The sequence below is a fragment of the Spodoptera frugiperda genome, chromosome 13, assembly GCF_023101765.2.
Source record: "Spodoptera frugiperda isolate SF20-4 chromosome 13, AGI-APGP_CSIRO_Sfru_2.0, whole genome shotgun sequence".
Lineage (NCBI taxonomy): Eukaryota > Metazoa > Arthropoda > Insecta > Lepidoptera > Noctuidae > Spodoptera > Spodoptera frugiperda.
Genome location: NC_064224.1, coordinates 3,134,112 through 3,150,648, shown reverse-complemented (window position 1 = coordinate 3,150,648; position 16,537 = coordinate 3,134,112). Strand labels below are relative to the sequence as shown.

Here is a 16,537-nt window from a genome sequence, read left to right as displayed (position 1 = left end):
TCACCATCGACTTTCCTGAAGTAATCCTGAAGGAAAGCCTTGCCTTTATCTTTCGCTTATCTCTCCCCGACTACTAGGAGGCAACGGAGAGGAATGAGTTATGGCTTGAGGAGCAGAGTTTATGGTCACTAAGTTTTGACTGCGGCTTCGTCTATATTTTATACATACATACATACATAACATTACGCCTGTCTCCCATGAGGGTAGGCAGAGACAAAACGCCTGTTGCTACGAATCTTACATACTTCTTTCGCTTCATCAACAGTCATCAGTCTTTTCATGCATGGTCGCCTATATTTTATTTAAAAAAGTATTTGTTTAGTTAAGTGATCGTTGGTAGAGGATTTGTATTTGATTATTATTTTTTGTGCTATCTATTAATCCTTTGTTTAGTACCTTTAGTTTGAGTTTACGTTTAAAATAATCGAAACGAAAGCGAGTTCGGCGCTTTGATTGGCCGGCTCAAATAAACCAACCAATCAGAACGCCTTCTTCAGAATTACTTTACATACTAAGGGTACTGTAGCCAAAGTTGCATTTTCTATATCAATATATTTTTTAAGAAAATGATTTGTTTCATTCATCCTCTTTGTATCTGAAATCTAGTATCAATTCTATTCGAACAAGGTCACAGTATCAGTACGTTATCAGTTGTTTTATCACCCAATGAGATGTACCTAGACTCCAAATCTTGAAGATCTTAGCAAGATAGTATTGGATGCGGCACTTTGTTGACAAATATTTTACACTCTTATTATTTTATAGTAGATGTTAATATTGATTGATTTAGTTGTTGTGTCGCTGTTTCTTTTAACTGTGTAGGTTTTAGTTTTGACTCTAATGAAGTAGGTAAAACTTGTTTTGGAGGTATTTGAGAGGTAGTAGAGGTAGTGAGTTTTATAAATTATATTTTTATAAGTATATGTATACATTTTCATGTAGGTATGGAAGTTTAGTTTAATTGGTTACTTTGTCGCAGTGGACCTACGATCCGTAAATTGAATATGTGAAATAAATAAATAACTTATTTTTAAAAGATTTACTATTGAATACTATAGTAACACATAAAAAACTTCCTTATAAAGTATTGATTATTTTACATTATCCTATAATTTGACTAGAGATACATTAGAACTTTGATACATAAATAAGTGCAAAAGAAATACTTTGAAAACCAACCTCAATTTTCCTTTAAAAATCAGAAACAATCTCTGGAGACACAAACCATATTACCTAACCACCAGCTACACCGGAGCCCATTCAACATTTCTCGTGAACACAAAAGGTGATATTCTTTAGAAAATATCGCGAGAAACGCCACAAACGACCAACAATTCACTTTTACAATAATAAAACTTCTATCTCAAAACTTTTCGCGACATGATTTATGTTCTCAAGGAAAGAATTCAAAGTAAAAACGTATTATATAATCGCTTTTGAGGTCAAGTATAGAGTAGAATCATGGGTTTAATTTTTTTCTTGTGCTTAGTTGTTACACTCTTAGCAGAGTGGTAGTTTGTAAACAGTAGGTATGATGGCAAGATTTACAATCACCCTAATTTGCCAGTCACCCTAATTCTTTTACATTGGGAAATTGACTCTTACAGTTATATATAAAATGTCGGGTTTTGCTTCTTAACGCTATAACTCCAGGACGCACGAACCGATTTCCAAGGTTTTGCATTCGTTGGGAAGGTTTCGGGCTCCGTGAGGTTTATAACAAAGAAAATTTAGGAAAAATTCAAGAGAAATGGAGTTCGCCGGGTTTGCTAGTATCCCATAATAATACAAATTCTGTAATAAACTCAATTTGCTGTGACGAAGAAAATCTAATGGATCGACGTTTGGCGTCTTCCTTATAAATGAATTTATTACAAAAATTGTTTGAAACCACGAAACCAATAATTGTGGAATTGTTTACAATAACGTCTTGACTTGTTTTAAGTAAGTAGATGTGCCTATATACGTAAATACCTACAATGTAATATTGTTGCCGTACCCTAACCGGGTTTCATGTTGAGACAAATGCCCCTAATTATATATTATCCAAATGTACACTTAAACGCAATAAATAATTTGAGTTTGAAAAAAAAACTCACTTTTCACTAATAGGGTAATAGATATGTCTGTCTGTTTCAATTAGGTATTTGAAAACCTTAGACACGTATTTTTTCTTTTCTTATAAAAAGAAATACTTTCGACAATACATCGATGTGAAATATCATGAGACGATTGTTGAAGAATTGGGGATTGGGAAAATTGGGGACGGGGGTAATTGGGTCTCCAGTAACCTCTCTCACAACACAAGCGTTGTTTCACGCCGGTTTTCTGTGAGGCCGTGGTATCACTTCAGTCGAGCCGGCCTATTCGTGCCGAAGCATGGCTCTCCCACACTCTATCTGTATACTCTTTCAAAACACAATGGAACTTGTTTCCAAGTTTATCGAGAACTTATGATTTCATTGAATACGATTGTTAATGAGGAAACAATTCAATGGCTCGGAGTTTTCCTCATCGCGTGACGTGTCTCCATGACCGGTACATTCCTTGTAAATTGACAGATATTTAGCTTGTAGGGATATTGGTACATTAGCTCATATAGTAGTCAGTTAGGATGTTGAAGTAAAGTTTAGTGCTGTTTTAATTATTGTGTGATAAATCGTGACGTCACGTTAGAATCCCCGAATGGAGGAAGAGAGGCACATGATTGTATATTAAATAAAAAGTCCCACACACTTTTCACCAATTATGTGATTACGATCCATTTGCCTTTAGGTATTTAATTGAATCCGAATATCACATATTTTATGGCATAGGCCCGCAAACACGCATGCATACATTACCAAATGGTAAGCAATTAGTGCGCTCCTTGGGCGACCATATACCAGTGACATCAGATGATTTAGGTACTAGTAGTATTTAGGGAATTCGGAGATCATTAAATTATTATTTCTTTTTTCGGGACAATAGTGTTTATAGTATCGCAGAACTTCAGCGCTACTTTCATTGGTCTCTATCCAAACAACCTTAAGCTTATTATGCCACCATAGGACTAGAAATAAATAAAATAATATAACCTTTAATTCTGCATATAATTAAGCGGCAACAAGTCTCCATGAAATAGAAATAAAAAGTACTGACACGTTTATGAATAAATGAATAATACGGACATTATTACAAGTTTTATTACAAGTTTATTACTGTAATTATGGAGATATCTACTTGATTACGAGCTGAGAACTCATTTGCGTTTTATTCAAACATGTAATGTGTTGAACTAGTCTCTATGGACTGTATAGATTGGATATTAGTGTCTCGTTGGCCGAGTGGTTGCAAGTGCGACTAGCGGGAAAGGAATTGGGCTTGATTCTCGGATTAGGCGAAGAATTGCTGGCCTTATTTCGAATTTTCGAAAATTTCTCAGTAGTGGCACAGTGTCCGGAATTGTGCCTAGGATGCGGTATTATGCGCTTTGAACATTGCTTTAAAACCATTGGTTGAGCCAGATTCACATATTTGATGCAATCATTACGTTATAGAAACCAGTACATTTAGGGATCAAATATCATAGTTATCAATATTCCAAAGTTTGGACACCTACGATTATTTAGGCATATTATTACCCCATACACCTAATCACAAATACAAAACCAACAAACAGCCAAACATATTATTATTGAACAAGCATTTACTAACTTAACATGAAAACATGAAGCCATAACTCGATTTGCATACAGTAACGATATTGTTATGATATCCAATTATAACGTTCCCCTGTAATCAATTCAGGATATCCATGCTGATATGTTGAGGATAGACATGTTGACCATGTCTATGGAAAAGTGGTGTAGGATAAAAGTAGGAGGGGGAATAGAATATACCTTAGTTAAGTAGTTTTTGGAGTAAAACTAAATTATGGCAATAGGCTCACCCCCTATTACATGGGACTTATAACACAAATGGTGAAAAGTGGGTGTACATTGTACAGTGGCATTACATGCCATAATGTGCACCTCTGTCTACTCCTTAGGGGATTAAAGGCGTGATGATATAAAAATAAAAAAAATAAAACTAAATTTTGATTGTATTTCGCCGTGTGAGTGAGGTTACCAGTAGCTCTTTGCTCCTCTTCCAAAAAACAGAGCAGAATTTGAGGGTGTCCATGGGCAGTGTCAATTGCTTACTGTCACCGCACGGTATAACTCTGTATGATCCACAAATTGATATTTTGGGTCTGTGTTTGTAAAATTGTATGTTTATAAACGCTCCCACGACACAGAAGAAAAAACCAGACCCGAAGCAATAATTTGTGGACCATACAGAGTTACACTGTGCGGGTATCGAACCCACTACCCGTTGCACGGCCAGCCACAGCGTTAACCGTGCAGTTAAATAGTAGCAGTATCGTGAGTTTAAATACAAATAAAATAGAACTCTAGAAAACCAAAATAATGATCATAGTCGTTACTTAGTCTAACGTTATTCAATAAATAGGTACAGAAGTAAAAGCAAATAGTGCCTACAGTAAAACAAGTATGTTGTCACATCAGGATAAATTGGAATCGAGGGATTTTTAGTGCGTGTGTAGTGGTGTACGTGACATTTGACTGTAATAGCTGTTACATAAACGATAGGGAATTCCATAACGGGACAGTGCGGGAAACTGGGTTATTTTATTGTTTAGTGGTTAGGTAATTATTATATCGACTGCCTCGTTGGTCGAGTGGTCGCAAGTGCGACTGCCGAACAAGGGGTCTCGGGTTCGATTCCCGGGTCGGGCAAAGTATTACTGGGCTTTTTTCGAATTTTCGAAAATTTCTCGGTTGTAGCACGGAGTCTGGAATCGTGTCCAGGATATGGCAATAGGCTCACCCCCTATTACATGGGACTTATAACACAAATGGTGAAAAGTGGGTGTACATTGTATAGCGGCATTACGTGCCGTAATGTGCACCTCTGCCTACCCCTTCAGGGATAAAAGGCGTGACGTTGTGTGTGTGTGTGTAATTATTATAATGGCTTTTCACAAGTTTTAGTGACACAAAATGACAAGAAGTATGAAATGTTTTCTCTGCTATGGAAAAAACCTTAGATATCCTTGAGGTAGTTAATGCAAAAATTGGACCAACAAAATCCCAAGAAACGAATTCAGATAACAAAAACTGCATTCCAAAGAACAAAAAGAAACCAGGTCACACAACACAAAACGCTACAGATGACAATTGTAAAGAAAAACATAAGGTGTCGGTTACTAGCGAAGCCGCAAGTAGTATGAGTCAACTAAAGGAAATTGGTCATTGTGGTCACTATGTATTTACGCTCAGCGATCTAACCAACACGTTTACTTGCCTTTGAGCCAACCACTTAGATACAGTTCACACATCACTGTCATGGAAATATAGACACTCTATGTGCTAATATCATACTCAATTTTAAAGGAAAATAATTCAAGGTTAAGGGCGATAATTGCGCTAAACTCCATTCTATGTATTAATAATTTAAACAAACTTTAGAACAATGTTTTTGGAGCAAAATGATATAAGACCGTCATCCGAATATTTGCGGTACCTTCATTTGGAAAATAGAGGGAAAATAAAAACAGTTCTCGTGACTGTCACCCCGGCGTGACAAGGGTCAACTAGAGTTGGTTATTGTGATCCTTGGTAAACGTTGGACCAACAATTTGTCATAATTCATCCGAGTGGTTTCAGCCTTCAACCCTGCTTTAGAAGATTTAAATCTTAACTTAAATAAATGATATCAAAGCTTATACATCTCACTAAAATATATCTCTCTTTCTTAACTCTGATAAACGATTTCTACTTCCCATTATTTATTTGCCAAACAACTTCAATTTTCATCTCATTCGAGGATATTGTCAGAGAGAAATGAATGGAAATTATGTTAAACCCACCCAATAAATCAATGTTTTGGTAACAAAAGAATGTTAAGGTAGGCAATTTCAAGCAATCACTCAATGCTTATTGGATTCGGAATTTCATTTACAATCATTGACATTTTAGCGGTCTCAGCTGTGATTTGGATCACATATTGGAGCTGATCATGGATGATGATACAACGACATTATCAATGGGCTAAAGGGAAAGTAACAAAGGAAATTTTCGGCAGTTTGATGATCACCTAATAACTGTCTAAAGAGGTAAGACTCCTGGCTGACCCTTAGCAAATAACGTATCACTACTATTGTTATCGTCAGTGGCCACTAATGTTCCTATTGTCTCTACTACAGTGTAGAAGTAAGGGCTCAAAATAAACGACATTCTTTCATATTTGTCAAAGAGATTTACAGCGGTTTGGTCTTTGCTTAGGCCGCTCTTTGTGTAATTAACGAAGCGACCAAAACTCCAAATTGTAATCACAGTAATTTTAGTGGTAGACTGTTATATATTGAGGATTTTCAAACGTGTTACGTATTATCCAATTTTGGAAGTGCAAGTAAATAAACAACAGATCAATATTTCGGTAGACAGTTCAATATTCTTCACATAAACCTCAATTCCTCCAGCGTCACTCCTCCAGCTGACATAAAATACTTGGCTCTACTCATCGAAGAAGCCAACTACCTAAAAGCAACAGTCAATAAGCACTACCAATCATATAATAACATCTACGATCCGTCTACTTACTTCTACTGAAAATACTGTTTAGCCGTCGAACATTTGGATACAATCGCCTTCGAACTTAAGCCCTCGTCTGTGACGTCACTGGGCAGGGAACAAAACACTACCCACCAAATAGGTTTACACTAGCAATTTAATTTAGCAATCTTTATTTTCAACACGCGGTTTGGACGTGAGAGGTGTGTGGACGGGCGACGTGCGCTCGGTGTCGCGTCCCGCGCCAGACTGAAGGCTCCGAGGTGAGCTGGGCCAATAGAGCCCGGTCCCCGCGCGCCCCGCCCGCCCAGGCACACGCGCCGCGCTACCACACCGCACAGACTAGATAATGCAGATGTGATAACTGCTGAAAGACCTTGGTGGTCAGCGAATCAACATTACACATCACACACTTTTCTACGTATTCAAAGGACAGATTTTATTTGTTTTGTTAATTCCAGCGATGAGTATGGGAAACAAGTAGGTGATTGCTCTCTGCGATAGCATTGTAGTGTCCTTGAGTGGGTGCTATCAATGATTACTTGATTGATGATCTGAAGACTTACACATAATCTGTTTATCTTGTCATCGAAGATTATGATTGTAAGACACGCACAAGTGCGTCGTATGCTGAAGATGTATCAGCAATTATGGTAAACGTGACTGGAACGTGCTCGCACTTTTAATGCTCTTAAGTGGATGTTGAATGTAATCACATTAATTATATTATTACTATACTGCGTCACTATTATAATTTGAATTAAATATGAATTTATTTTTTCCTGTTTCTAAATTCCTGTGTGGTTATCTACATAAGATTAAATATTTTTTTCCTCTATATTGTGGTTAGCTACGGAAACAAAATCGAATAAATTAATTATACAAGTATGTCACTTGATAATAATTACTAAAAGGTCTCCTTTAAAATAAAATTCATGGCACTTCTAGAAAGCCCCCAAAAATAATCCTAGGTAAAAATCCTCAAGTGATGTCATGGCTACTCAAAAATCAGTATCATGCCATCATTGCAATCAGTTTCAATATTTTTCCTTTTGTCATTGTCATTACATAATTCTTCGAAGTTCCTTTAAAAACAAACATCTTGCCCCTCTGCATCTTAATCTTTGCCGTCTTCTAACACCCACCGTTTTTGATCAGACTCAAAAGAATGTTACATTCATGAAACAATTAGCTTTATGTGATTATTTTCAAGAAAACTCCTTAATATTACATTCCAAGGCACCGCTGCGTGCCATTTTCTATATTGAGAACATTCTGCTATAGTGAATACTAGTTTTTGTCTATTTATACCGAATGTTGTCGCTATTTTCAGTTAGGGTTCGTCTGCCTGTCTGTCTGTATGTCTTGTCCTTTGCATGAGTTAATTGACTCGTTTAGTTTTTCATAATATAAAATTTCAAACCCGAAACATTGCAGTTCGAGATCTAGATCAAATCTATGACCTACAATCATAAACTTATTTGTTTAAAAACGCTAATGGCTTCACTTATTACCCAAGCCCAAGTTAGTTGAACATGTATCAATGTTACTTGTTCAATGCACCTGTGACTCCGCTGGTATTGCGTGTGTGCATAGGTGGCGCTGATCGCTTACCATTAGGTGACTCGTCTGCTCGTTTGCCCTCTTCTCATAAAAAAGCAGATAAATCTTTACCAGCCAAATTTGTGGACTACGTAGCGGGTTTATCAGGGGTTCGGCTCGAAAAGCAGGAGTAGAAACGGAGTGCTTTGTAGTGTGTAAGAATCTGACACTCCCTCTCGTCTCCGCCAAGACGGGAGAAGTTATTGAATGATTTTCCCCCTCAAAAAGCCAAAATGTTTCCACTTTTTTTTTACCGGGGCTCCGGCTCGAAAAGTCGGAAAAGGAACAGGGTGGTTTTTAGTCAGTAAGAGTCTGACACTCCCTCTAGCCTCAGTCAAAGCAGGAGAAGTCCTTGAATGATTTACCTCCCCAAAAAACCCATAATGTTTCCACTAGGTATGCAATAGCAGTATGTTTTTGTACCATTTATCCCGTACACCCAAACAATGGCAGCCATTATCCCTCCCTTATTTCCTTAGATTTATGGCAGACACAATAATTTTGTTATGTTCTCTTCGTTTGTTTTTAGTCCTATAGCCTTCCGTATTTTCTGCCATTTAGTTTTAGTTCCTCCTGTATGGTGTGTCTGTGACCAGTCTTCTTTTTCTTATGTGTTTCTTTAGTCTTCATCGATTTTATGCTTCGACATAAATGTGACGGCTCGATCAGAGTGATACTACGGCCTCACAGAAAACCGACGTGGAACAACGTTTGCATTATGTTTAATCGATTCCCTAACAAGCCTTAAATTCCTCACCCCCAAAAACCCGGCAACGCACTCATTACGCCTCTATTGTTTCGGGTGTCCATGGGCGGTGCCAATTACTTACCATCAGATGATCCATCCGCTCGTTTATCGACGCATCCCATAAAAAAATTGAGATACCCAATTCTTATCTACTTACCATTATCCACTTAAAATTTTCAATGTCCTAAGATTTTACTTTTCGTATAAACATCCTAATACATTATTATTATGTTTTAAAGAATATTGTGATGCTAGTTTTTGTGTACAGAAAGATTAAATGATGAAGATTTTGGTCTATCTATTGCCTTCGTCTATGTGTACTCTAACCAGTAAAACTGCAACCACAACCTTCTTTGTCATATAAGTACCTAATAATATAGTAATGTAATGTTTTCTCACGGAATTTTCTTTCTCATCATACAAGATTAAGTTGAAAACAAGTTTCTACGTAGGTATGTGAGAAAATTCCTTACACTGTTGTTACCTTAATACCACCTTCATCTCCTGAGGGGTATACCTCGGCAAAATTATTTTTCCGTCGCCAATCTCATCTCTGCAAATCTCATGGGTAAAATAAGTGATACATAGTTGATATAGGGGAAACTTTTGCAAAGTCATTATATTCTGCGTCCTGACACTATGCCTTAGGGAACGGGTGTGACGTCACTGTTATCACTGGCAAGTTTTTAAATTATATTGTTGGCTGGTACCTTGTTGGATTGCGTTTTATAATCGTGTTAAATGTTTATTTTCTCATCAACACTGTAATGAGTATTATCAGAGGGATCACAAGTGCATTACCGGGCTATAAGGGCTAGCTTTGAACCATAGCTTGCTGGAATTGTAGGAGACATATTTTTGTGATAAATAGAAAATATTAATTTCATAGCCTTTAATTCATAACTCATTTCACCATCGAGAATCACACTTATATTATAAATGTTAAAGGTTGTTTGTTTGGATGTTTGTCCGTCAATAACGCTGAAAGTACTGAACGGATTGTGATGAAATTATGTATACAGACACGGTGATAGGATACTTCTTATCCCACGGGAACGCGGACGAAATCGCTGGCAGAAGCTAGTTATCTACATGGAGCTTAACTCCAACTTCCACTTGTAGAAAAAAATAAAGAACATTTCACCAACAACACGTCATACCGCGTACAACATAAAATGTGAAATTTGGATGTACATTGTACAGTGGCATTACTTGCCATAATGTGAACCTCTGCCAACCCAATCTGGGATTAAAGGCGTAACGATATAAGAAAAAATCATTCTACCATTAGACCCACAAAACCTGTAGTCAAAAGGCAAAACAAATAGCCTCTATTTACAAGCACTTTCTTTAAAAGTGTTACCTCAAGGAAGACAAGTTCCTTTGAACACAAATTCTGTGGTGAACCAAGTTTCCTATCCAAACAGAATGTGTTGTTTATCCTCGGCTATCGAACCTGTGACCTCAAACAAATAGGTACTATTTTACCACACAGTACCCTTTACCAAGTTTGTGAAGGTATTCTGAAACTGAAAGAAAGGAAATACTAAAACTTGGCCATTTAATAACTGAAAATGTTCATTATTATGTTGTCACGTAGATGTTTAACGAGAAACTCGACTAGTTTCAAGTCATCCTTTTATTTTAAGGGAATAATCCCGTCTTGTGCGAAACGAGAGGGAGCGTCAGACTCTTACTGACTAAAAACCACCCCGTTCCTACTCCTGCTTTTTGAGTGAGAGCCCCGGTAACCCGCTAGGTAGTCTGCAGCTCCGGATCAGGCATCAGCCGCCCACTGGGCCCCATAAGCAGACGTCACAAGACGCTAAAGTTACGATAAAATTACAAGTTAAGAAATGAAAATGACGCAAGAAAAATATTTTTAATTTGATCCAGAAACGGAGTTATTGCCGAGGGTATCAAAAACTAACCTAACCTTTAAACACAAAGATCACACGACCTAAAAATCGAACTTGACATGAAGCTCAGTCTACATTCCTACGTAAAAGATTACATAAAAGAATTGCGTTAAAATGTTAATAATGAATGAAAAAGGAAAAGCGAAGACATCGACGGTGACGCTCAAAAATGGTGATTTTCAGCGAAATTTGAATAAATGATTTTTGTCTTTTGATTATTATGTAGATTATGTGAATTTATTATGTATTCAGTGTTTGCTTATTTCATTGAACATTTTGACCTTTTGATGTGAAGAGAGACGATTAAAATTAAATATCTTTGTGATATTAAATATTCTCGACTTGTTTATAGGAATTTTGTTTGGTTTAAATAGGTTACGAAGATGTTTTATATTATTATTTATTCTAATTCTTGATTGATTTACTGATTACAATTTTGGAGACATAGGTACTTTCCTCCTACATTCAAGTGTGGGAGAGCCATGCTTCGGCACGAATGGGCTGGTTCGAACGGAGTAATAACACGGCCTCACAGAAAACCGATGTGAAATAACTTACGTTGTGTTTCATTGTGTGATTCCCCAACAACCCTTAAATTCCTAACCCCCAAAAGGCCGGCAACGCACTTATAATGCCTCTTGTGTTTCGAGTGTCCATGAGCGTCGGCGATTGCTTACTACCAGATGACCCGTCGGCTTCTTTCCCGGCTTATAATATAAAATACAAAAAAAAAAACATGTCACCTACATAAAATAAAATTCGCAGCTAATTTAAAGAAGCGTGGTACACATAACGTAAACCAATCTATCCGGCTAAATAAAAGTGCTCGTAAACCAATGTCCCCTGTTCAATGGTCCGCGGTAATATATTCTCCGACACGGACATAAAGTTCACAATCGTATGGCAGATAAAACAAGTGAAGAATTTCATCGAATTTTACGTTCAGACCAGTGCAAGGTACCTCTGCTATTGTGATCGGTTTCAGCACTTTGCTATTGTATTTTTCTTTGGAATATGAGGAGATTGATGGAGTGAAAGAAGTATGTCAGAATTGGCTTATGGTGGTTCCATTATCTTTATCTAAGTGCTAGCAGCTATAGAATATAGGCGTGATGATAGCGTAGATAGACTGAAAACAACCGTACACACGAATCGAAAATCTGATATCGATTAACATGACATAGACTGACATGTAGTAGAGACCTAGAATTGAGTTTCAAATTATTTTCAACGATCTATATGTGTTTTTTTAAATGTATATGTATGTGTATCTCTGCCTACCCCTCTGGGGATTATAACCCTTTATAAGACGAGACGTTATGTATGTCATTAGGTAAAACTAATGTCAAAATTGTATGACATTTTTTTTTTGAGGTGCGAAAATCATCCAATTACTTCTCTCGCTCTGGGCGAGGTGAGAGGGAGTGTCAGACTCTTACTGACTAAAAACCACCCGGTTCCTACTCCTGCCTTTTGAACCAGAGTCCCGGTAAACCCGTTAGGTAGTCCGCAGCTAAAATTGTATGACATACAAGTCGACTACACTTCTTAATTTTTCTATCACAAAAGTTGGATTTTATCTCTCTTTTGTTAAGTTTTTATATAGCTGTAAGTCTTCCATGGTGTAATAAATAAATAAATAAACTATTATACGATTATTTTTATGCAATTATAGGCAATGGAAAATCAAACCTATATCTTAATCAATAAGATTGCAAATTACTAATCTAGGCTAGTAAGTACAAAGGTTTGGTCTACGAAGAACATTGACCCCTCAATCAGCCGTCTATGATAAGACATTAATAGCAAATTCCAACAGTGTATAGTTAATGAAACGCTGGAATACTAGGAACGATTCTACCGACAGTGGATACATCATTATGTCTATTTGAGAACCCAAAACTTTTAATTGGACTTCTATTTGTAGTATTTAGTCAATTGTTATTTATTGATTGAGTGGACGGTTGCTTAGGAAGGTTTGGTTCCCGGGTCAAAAATAAAGTAATGTTAGGGTGCTGTTTGTCGATAATCCTATTTCAAAATCTAAAGTTATGCCCGGTGTTTGGTATTAGGAATGCATAAATATTAAATAATATGTTTCAGCCTTTTCAGAAATGATATGTTATGTTTTGCCTTTCAGTTCAAGTTCCTGCCTTTCAACAAGTTCATCATGTTTTTAAAGATTTCAAAGGAAAAATATATTTCTTTTAGGTTGTTTTTTCTATATGTGCTATCCTACGTTGCTATGGATGCGTTTGGCTTCCACCAATCATATTCATTGGTACACATAGCATAGTACTGAGATGTGCTATCCTACGTTGCTATGGATATGGTTTGGCTTTCACGAATCATATTCATTGGTACACATAGCATAGCACTGGTGGAAACGGATTCGGCTAAGCTATGTTTTTTATATGGAAAGATGTGTGCTATGGATGGCTTGTCTACTATTGATACATCGTATTTGAGCTGCGCATCTTCCTCGATCCTCGCACAACTACATAGCTTAGTATCAGTTACATAGTTTCACAGCTTTGATATTTCATTTTTCTAGCATAGCTACATTTTCTCTTGCCCTGGACGAGGCGAGAAGAGTGTCAGTCTCTTACTGAATAAAGACTACCCCATTCGTACTCTTTTCGAGCCGGAACCCCGGCAAACCCTCTAGGTAGTCCGCAACTCCGGATCACCCTTAGTCTAGGACCATAACTTTCAATACAGCACATAAATAGTTCAATCACCAGTCAAAAAGGTTATAAAGATGTCGGCGCAAGATCCGAACTCATGCAAATTTTATATTGGCGACATTCCAACTAAGTTTATGTGGAAAAATAAATAGGTTGGTACATTTGTTTTATTGCCAGACTGCCAATTTAGTTCCTAAGTAGAGAATTGTTAAATTAAGAAGTAAATTGTGGTAGTTATTTGAAAATGGCAAAGTAATTGGAGTCTTAAGTATGATTGTATATGGTAAAAATTTCTAAAACAGGTGAAGTGCAGTTGTTACATAGCTAGAATTTGACTGCACGGTTGGCGCGGCAGCTGGGCAACTGGCTGCCGTGTAACGTGTAGCGGGTTCGATTCCTGCACGGAGCAACTCTTTGTGTGATCCACAAATTGTTGTTTCGGGTCTGGGTGTCATGTGTATGTGAACTTGTATGTTTGTAAACGTATCCACGACATATGAGAAAATCCTAGTGTGGGGCAAAGTTTTTTTAAATAAGAATAAGAATTTCTTAGTTCATACTTTAAAGTAATCGACACAAGAGCCCGTTCGGTCCTCTGATTGGTCGGCTCGAATAAACTAACCAATGATTTGCTAAAAAAATTAACAGTAAAGTACCACAAAACAATAATTCTTCGTTCGACAAATCATTTATTTTATTCTTCGAGGCTTTTCCCAGAGACTCTGGGGTCAATATTATATCTCAATCAGATTCCACTGGATATTCGTATTCTACGTGACTGACATTTGTAATCCTACGCTCTCTGGGGATGCTGGGTCTGTTCCTAGACTTGTAGTGTAGGTAAAGTTTCAAAACTATTCAACCTAGATGTCTAGAGGAAAAATTTGTAATATAGTTATTACAAATTTTATATGTCTACATAGTTGTAGTTGAACCTTTTTTAATGTTGTCGAGCAAAACTATCCAGTGTTGCGTTTATCATAAGACTTAATAAAAACATACTAATTAATAAAAAAAGCTAATTGAAAAAACAGAAAAACCTTGCCATGAACAATATCATACTTTTACGTGCTACGAAAAATTCGTAGCGTCGTAGCAGCGTAGCAAACATTTTCAGGCGTACCAAAAAATGTTTTCACATGTTACATGTGTAAGTTTATTAAATAGATTTTAATATTTTATAGACAGTATGTTAAATAATAATTCATTAATATATAAAATGTAAATGTAACTCATTTAATAAACAAAGATATTTTTTGAGTAAACCATTAACAAATTCATACTAAGCAACATCAGAGATCGTAGTAAGACAGTTTTACTACTTTTTTTTGGAACAAGCCCGCCACATCCTCCCATATCGCTGCAACTAGTTTGTTTAGAAAACTAGTTTCTGTCAGCGGCTTCGCCCGCGTTCCAGTGGAATAAAAACCAAAACCTAAGTCAGCTTATAACCTGACTGTAAACCAAATTTCATCAAAATCCGTTTAGTAGTTTCGGACGAACACACAAACCAACAACGTGTCATAAATTTAAGTTTTCTGTGGGTGTAAAGTTATTTATTTTTATGTCGATACAAGTGCGTCTCCCGACTGCACGCGGAGGGAGATACTCCTCCCGCCTTTTATAGCCATTTTACGAGCATCCAACCTTTACCGGAATTTCTTTCTGATAGTTAAGAACAATCTATAGAGGAAAAGTTTCGCTATTCCAACTTTTAAAATGGGATACCGTTCCAAGAATTTTTGCGATTTATTTTTGCTACTAGAAACGATGGACGCTATCGATTGGTCCAGGAGTTACTGAGCATGATGTCTGCTCGGAAGATTGGCCGATGTGTAGGATGGATATCAAGTGTGGAAGAGCCTTGCTTCGGCACGATAGGGTCGGCTCAGCCGAAGTTACTACGGTACGACACACTTGTTACACCTCTGGTGTTTCAAGTGTCCATGGACAGCGCCAAATGTTTGCCATCAGGTGATCCATCTGCGCATTTACCGACTTATACCATGAAAATCTAGTAGTTACTTTAAGGGAACAATCCATGTGTTGATAATTACAATGATACTTTTAGAGGAAAGCCATAGTCCAGCAGTGGACTCTCACGGGTTGTTATGTATAATTTTGTTGTACCTACATATACATACATATATACCTTCCACATATTACTAATATTTCAGCATAATAAACATGTTTACTCACAAGGAGACACTATCGTCACATAACTATTTACCTGCCTTAGCTAGTGCGTTACAAAAAAATATGTTTTGCACGTAAGTTCTCAGTACTTGAGCACACACGGCTGCAATATATACCAAACCAGTTTACCATGGTCTCGCGTTGTATGATCTCTCCGCACATTCAACGGTCAATTTATACTGGTAGTGTATAGTTTAATGTGAAGCCATGTGTACTGTGTACATAGCACATTAAACCCACGCTATGTGAAACTCGCAAAGGGATTGAAGATTGTTTTGATCCACAAATGGCACCCACGCATGTAGCGAGGTTGTATTCGTTCTATTTTCTCACACTTTTTGTGCAAACGAAGAAAACTTGTAAGTCTAAAATTAGAGGGTCAATATTGATAGTGTTAAAGGGTTAAAATAGAATAAAGTGGGTAATGTGATGAATGAGTTTAGAGGTGTGTTTTATAAATAATAAATAAAAGTGACGTCCCTGTAGGCCGGAGGCCTCCAACATGCGTGAGCAAAAAGTAAAAACTTTCCAATTTTTATATAATTTTAGAAATTACAAATGTCTTTTATTCTTAAGAGACAGGGCGGGAATAGTAGTTGAATGATTTTCCATCCTCAATGAAAACAGAAAAATGGAAGCCCCCAAATAAATTTTTATAAGCGGCTCCGCAAATACACGCTACGCTACTGATAAGGAATAAATCGCGTAGATAGAATATAAATATATGCACCATCAGTAAACGATTAATTGACCCAAATAAGAACACAG

The 16,537-nt window shown here is 36.9% G+C and overlaps 1 protein-coding gene across 2 annotated transcripts in view; it reads right to left on the bottom strand.

Moving 5' to 3' along the window:
• Window positions 1–6,878, bottom strand: part of LOC118270366 (cGMP-specific 3',5'-cyclic phosphodiesterase) — a 127,295-nt gene extending 120,417 nt beyond the window's left edge. For both annotated transcript variants that reach the window (XM_050697848.1, XM_050697849.1), the window contains exon 1: window positions 6,648–6,878. The gene's annotated coding sequence lies outside the window, so the exon portion shown is untranslated. The remainder of the gene's footprint in view (window positions 1–6,647) is intronic.
• Window positions 6,879–16,537: the final 9,659 nt, after the last annotated feature.